This window comes from Priapulus caudatus, unplaced genomic scaffold (genome assembly GCF_000485595.1).
Source record: "Priapulus caudatus unplaced genomic scaffold, Priapulus_caudatus-5.0.1 Scaffold1505, whole genome shotgun sequence".
NCBI lineage: Eukaryota > Metazoa > Priapulida > Priapulimorpha > Priapulimorphida > Priapulidae > Priapulus > Priapulus caudatus.
Genome location: NW_014578566.1, coordinates 1 through 5573, shown reverse-complemented (window position 1 = coordinate 5573; position 5573 = coordinate 1). Strand labels below are relative to the sequence as shown.

Sequence of the window (5573 nt, the reverse complement as noted above, 5' to 3'; positions counted from 1 at the left end):
AGATGATTAAATTTCTAAAATTCTAGATACCTATAGGCTATAGACACATGTCTTAGCTATACTCTCTGTGAATATTGAGTTTATTGACGCGCGATTAGTCAATATATTAGCAAATATATGCGTACCGTAATCTCCCGTACCGGCCTGAATATAGACACTCCCTATCAAATGTGACGCCACCGCGCTGTGACCGCGCCACCTGCCGCCATCTTGCAACCGCTCCTCAAAGCTGAATCTGCCGGTCTGTGCCCCACATCATTTCAAATGAAAATTAAGAAAATGCGACCTATTCTATTATTCAAATTAGCATGAAAAATAACTTTGATTAATACTTAAAAGATCATATAAATATGCATATGTATATATCTAGATATATACAGCTAGAATGAAAGAGAAATGCACGATATAATAGTTTTGCACATGACGTCACGAGTCACGTGCTACACATTCTACCAATGATAATAATTTTTGTTACCAGTCAAATCCCATCTTACTATAAATTGGGGATTTTCTGTGTGTGTGTGTGTGTGTGTGTGTGTCCGGCTATACGTTTCCGCACCGCTCAACGGATCCTCTCCAAACTTCTACAGATCATGACACGTTGCATGGGCAATTTTTTTTCACAATTTTATTTTTTTCACATTCCACGTTCAAAAACATTAAAATAGTGCGAAATTTTTGCACCAAGCGCGGTGCAACGTCACAACACGAAAACACAATAGCAATGTAAAAAATAATGTATAACCAAAGGCGCTCCATCTAAGATTTTCTAAGTCGCCCTATATCTAATCTACAGATAATAGATATCTAATCTAATTCTAATCTAACCAGAGAAATGTTATACATTGTTTTTTAAATGGAGCGCATTTCGTTATAACATAAGTCAAACTTTCCACACGGCATAAAACTTGTTGGTTAAATAATGTTGGTTAAATAATTGTTGGTTTAATAAATTGGTTATAACAAGTGCCCAGGTAATGCCACCAAAAAGATAGGCATCATTGACACGTCGAGATATTAAGCATTGACAAGATACCGCCCGCAAAAAAGTCGCCCGCTGTCAAGAAACTCCTGATGTCGCAGGTAAGATTTTCAAACGTAAACGTAAAACGTACAACGTTCAGGCTGACCTCTAATAATACTCTTACAAGCTCTCTTTTTTTTAGTTAGTGTGTGTGTGTGTGTGTGTGTGTGTGTGTGTGTGTGTGTGTGTGTAGTTGTGTGTAGTGTGTGTGTGGTGTTGGTGTGTGCTCGTGCTGTGTGTTTGCTGTGTGGTTCCTGCGTGCTGCCCGCTGTAGTGGTCTGTGCGTGATAGTATGTGTTTGTGAGCGATCTGTGTGTGTTTAATGCGCACGCCGCGGTGTTTGGCTGCATGTGGTTGTGTTTGTGTATGGCGTGTGTGGTTGTCGGTGTGCCAGTGTGTGTGTGTGTTTATGGCGCGCGCTGGTGGTGAGTGTGCGCGCGAGCGCAATTGGGATTGGTGGTTGTTGGAGTATGGTCCCAGTGTTGTAGTCGAGTTCCGCACCCCCCCCGCCCCCGAGTCGCCGACGTCCCGCACCCCCACGATCTGAAGTCGAGTCCGCACCCTCCCGAGTCCTGCAGTCCAAGCCGCACCCGCCCCGAGTCCTGAGTCTGAGTCCGGGATCCGCCGTCCGTAGTCCGAGTCACACACCACCCGAGCGCGAGTCCGACCTACCAGTTTTGATAAAAAAAAGGAAAAAAAATTTGGAAATAAGGGACAAAAATCGGGAAAAAGGTAAAAAAATCGCCAACATGCAGTCGAAGCACCATCGAAAGTGATAGGCGATGTTCACGTGACGTCATAGGTCAGGTCAACTCATTACGCCTTCCGCCAGGGGCTTGGCGGCACGGTTTATGTTCTCTTAACCTGGCGTACGTGGTTTGAGTGTGTATGGTTTGTGTGTTTGTGTTTGTTAACATGCACTCTTCAGTTCCACTCCGCTAGGTGCGCTAGTCTTAGACTCTACAAGCACCGCAACCACAGGCTAAGAGGCCAAACCACAGGTCCGCTCCCCTCACCTGCACGCCGCCACTAATCTCGGATCCAAGTGAAGTATTAATAGATTGAAATGTAATTCCACTACATTAATTAATTAATTAATAAAAAATTTCACATTGAGAGAATTCAGCTGCCTTGGCGGAGGTCTGTGCTCTCCGAGTGCTCTAGTATTTGTTATGTGTTGTGGTTGGCAGAAGCGAAGCGTGCTGCTTGACATTTACAGATTAATGACCACATGTTCTGATAGAAAGCGCTGTTTATGTAGTGCACGTACACGTGCGTGCTGCGTGCGTGCGTGTGTGCGTGCGTGTGTGCGCGCGTGTGCAGGTACACGTTCGTGCGTGCGTGTGTGCGTGTGCAGGTACACGTGTGTGCGTGCGTGCGTGTGCACGTATACGTGCGTGCATGCGTGCGTGCGTGTGCACGTACACGTGCGTGCGTGCGTGCGTGCGTGCGTGCGCGCGTGTGTACGTACACGTGCGTGCGTGCGTGCGTGTGAACTTACACGAGCATGCATGCGTGCGTGCGTCCGTGTGTGTGCACATACACGTGCATGCGTGCGTGCGTGCGTGTGCAGGTACACGTTCGTGCGTGCGTGCGTGCGTGTGTGCGTGTGCAGGTATACACGTGTGTGCATGTGTGCGTGCGTGCGTACGTGCGTGTGTGTGCAAGTACACGTGCGTGCGTGCGTGTGCACGTATACGTGCGCGCATGCGTGCGTGCGTGTGCACGCACACGTGCGTGCATGAGTGTGTGCGTGCGTGCGTGCGTGTGTACGTGCACGTGCGTGCGTGTGAACTTACACGAGCGTGCATGTGTCCGTGTGTGTGCACGTACACGTGCATGCGTGCGTGCGTGAGTGTGCAGGTTCACGTTTGTGCGTGCGTGCGTGCGTGTGCAGGTACACGTGTGCATGTGTGCGTGCGTGCGTACGTGCGTGTGTGTGCTGGTACACGTGTGTGCGTGCGTGCATGCATGTGCACGTAGACGTGCGTGCGTGCGTGTGCACGTACACGTGCGTGCATGCAAGCGTGCGTGTGCGTGTGCACGTACACGTGCGTGCATGCAAGCGTGCGTGCTTGCGTGCGTGCGTGCGTGCAATTGCATCGAGCAATATCACGCATCTGCTTGCTGCCAACCGTTAAACTGCGCATGTGCTCATATGACGTCAATGTTTATAAACACTAGCTGAAACCCGCGCTACGCGCGGGCTTAGTAACTGTGATGCATGTGTTACCAGTACAGTAGTGTTATGTGTAAGGTGTTATATTCCACAACTCCTCAATTGACCGATTATTCGGCTTTCTGTAGTACCCAGAGGGCTTCGAGTAGTTAGTTCTACATAGAGGGCAGCGAATTGGATCAAAAGGCGCCGCGAGGCGGCGCTGTTCGCGCTTCGCGCGTATATCCGGGCTGCAGATCGTCCAGTAACTACCGGTAGGAATTCTTCAGAAGAACCACACCCATGTTCGCGGAATGAGAGGCCTGGTCCCTAGTGTGATGAAAAACCAACACTGAGATATAGAACTAACCATGCTCTGATAACCCAGAACGCTTTGTACTAAAGCAATGAGCCAGACGGATTTCGTGCAAGCAATTTTAATACTCTATTTGTAATTTTTAGTGGTTTTCATATCAATGGCCACTTTAGTAGTCATACAAGTTGGCATGCGAGTAAATACATGTTTATGCTATGTTTATGCACAGGATCTTTAAATTCCTACTCTTGGAATCTGATTGGAATTTTCAGATTTATTTGATTTCTTTGGTTATTCTGACACGAATGTATCGTCTCCTTTGTCATGCAAGCATTTTGATGATAAATTACATATATAAACATTGTTGATTGTAATTTTCATATTAGTTGTTCCTTGGTAGTCATTCAACAAAATAAATGTTGGTGTTTTTATAGTCGGCTAACTTCGAAAATTATTTCTAACATTGCCACCATATCAAAATCAAAAAATATATATAATTTTGACGTTGAATAAGAATGATTGAATAAACTAGTATTTCCTCACCTTGGGATATTTGTCCTTCATCACTTGGTGCAAAGCTTGACCGGGTCTCGTTAACAATGCTGCTCAACGTCCTCTCTCCTATATCCGGAATTGGAAAGACAGACTTCGGAAACTTTCACCTAAATATAGTAAACAATTAATTCTTTTTGATTGGATGGCTATATACTAAATTTCATGATTGTTGAGCATAAAACATATTGACAAGTTATGGAATAACAGTTTTTTTTTTTTACCAAACCAGGAACTTTTACATGCCACCGGATGGCGGGGAACTGGGAGACAGGCGGTGATAAAACATGCATGAAATCGTTTTACTGTTTACTCACCAGTGTAACAGTGCGCCGGAATGTTTAAATTAGAGATTGTTTATTTTAGAATTATTCTCCCATATTATAATATATATTATATATATATATATTTCTCACATTTGTACATTTTCTTAGGCATGTTAGTACGAGTAAACTAGCCAAGGCCATCTGCATGTGTGTGCGAGAGTCAGATGTGAGTTTCTAACTGCGTAGTTCAGTGGCAGGGAAAAGAAAGATGAACGCCTTCAGGAAAAGAAAGAGATGTAGACGGCGCTAGGATAGTCGCGTTGGTGCAACGCGCATTCGCGCGCACATTGATATAACAAGTCCCGCCGGCGCGAGAGAAACACGAAGAGAAACAGGTTAGGAGAGTGAGCCGCGACGACGAGTCACCGCAGGCGCGGTTGACACTCGGAGTATTTCAGGGCGTGGCAGGTAGCCATGGAAGACGGAACGTAGTTTAATCCTAGATTTCACGCAGTCAAGTCATCTAGTCTATACGTAGAATAATTAATCGTAACCCTAATCTAGTCCTGTTACAACAAAGACGTGTTATTTACTGTATTTTCATCGTCACATCGTCTACGTCGCATCGAGATACAAAGAGAAGCTCGACATCCTCAGCGGAAACGCAAACACGAAACGTAATCGACGGGTTAAGAGACAATAACGCAACGCAAGTTCTATGGTTTTACCAGGTTTCATACCAGTTGCTAAGAAAACGTACGTTACCGCTAATCTTCGCCGGGACATAAGCTGCTCTGCATGAGGTGTTTTCTTTCTTATCAGGTGGTCCAACATGATGCAAGAGAACTTCTGAAAACCGCCGAATTTGATTCAATCGATGGAAATGCCGAACTTTGTGTCCTCTTCTTTTTAATTCGTGCAGGAGATTAGTGAAAGCGCCGCGCCTGCTTCCTCAATATCCAACTTCTCGACCAATACGTACGGTTAATCGCTCGCCCGACTCGCGACGCCGGCATCAATACAATTAACGCCAGCGTTTCTTCTTCATCCAATCCACTGACTACCGCAGGCGATGCCAATTGAAACTTCGTGAGCGTGTACTCGCTTCGCAGATGGTCGCAAGACTCGTTGCAAACGTTATATATAATATATATTAAATATTGGTTGAAAACTACGCATGACTCGATCAGAGCCTAGAACGACTTGCGGTCATCACGCTGGCGGTTGGCGGCGCGCATGATGATGTACAGGGGGGGG

At 45.9% G+C, this 5573-nt stretch overlaps 1 protein-coding gene across 1 annotated transcript in view; it reads right to left on the bottom strand.

Moving 5' to 3' along the window:
- LOC106816848 (probable ATP-dependent RNA helicase DHX37) overlaps positions 1-5089 on the bottom strand; it is a 26675-nt gene extending 21586 nt beyond the window's left edge. Inside the window, exons 1-2 of the mRNA XM_014821487.1 lie at positions 5057-5089; positions 4042-4160 (exon numbers count right to left, since the gene is read on the bottom strand). The gene's annotated coding sequence lies outside the window, so the exon portion shown is untranslated. The remainder of the gene's footprint in view (positions 1-4041; positions 4161-5056) is intronic.
- Between the last annotated feature and the right edge of the window lie 484 nt (positions 5090-5573).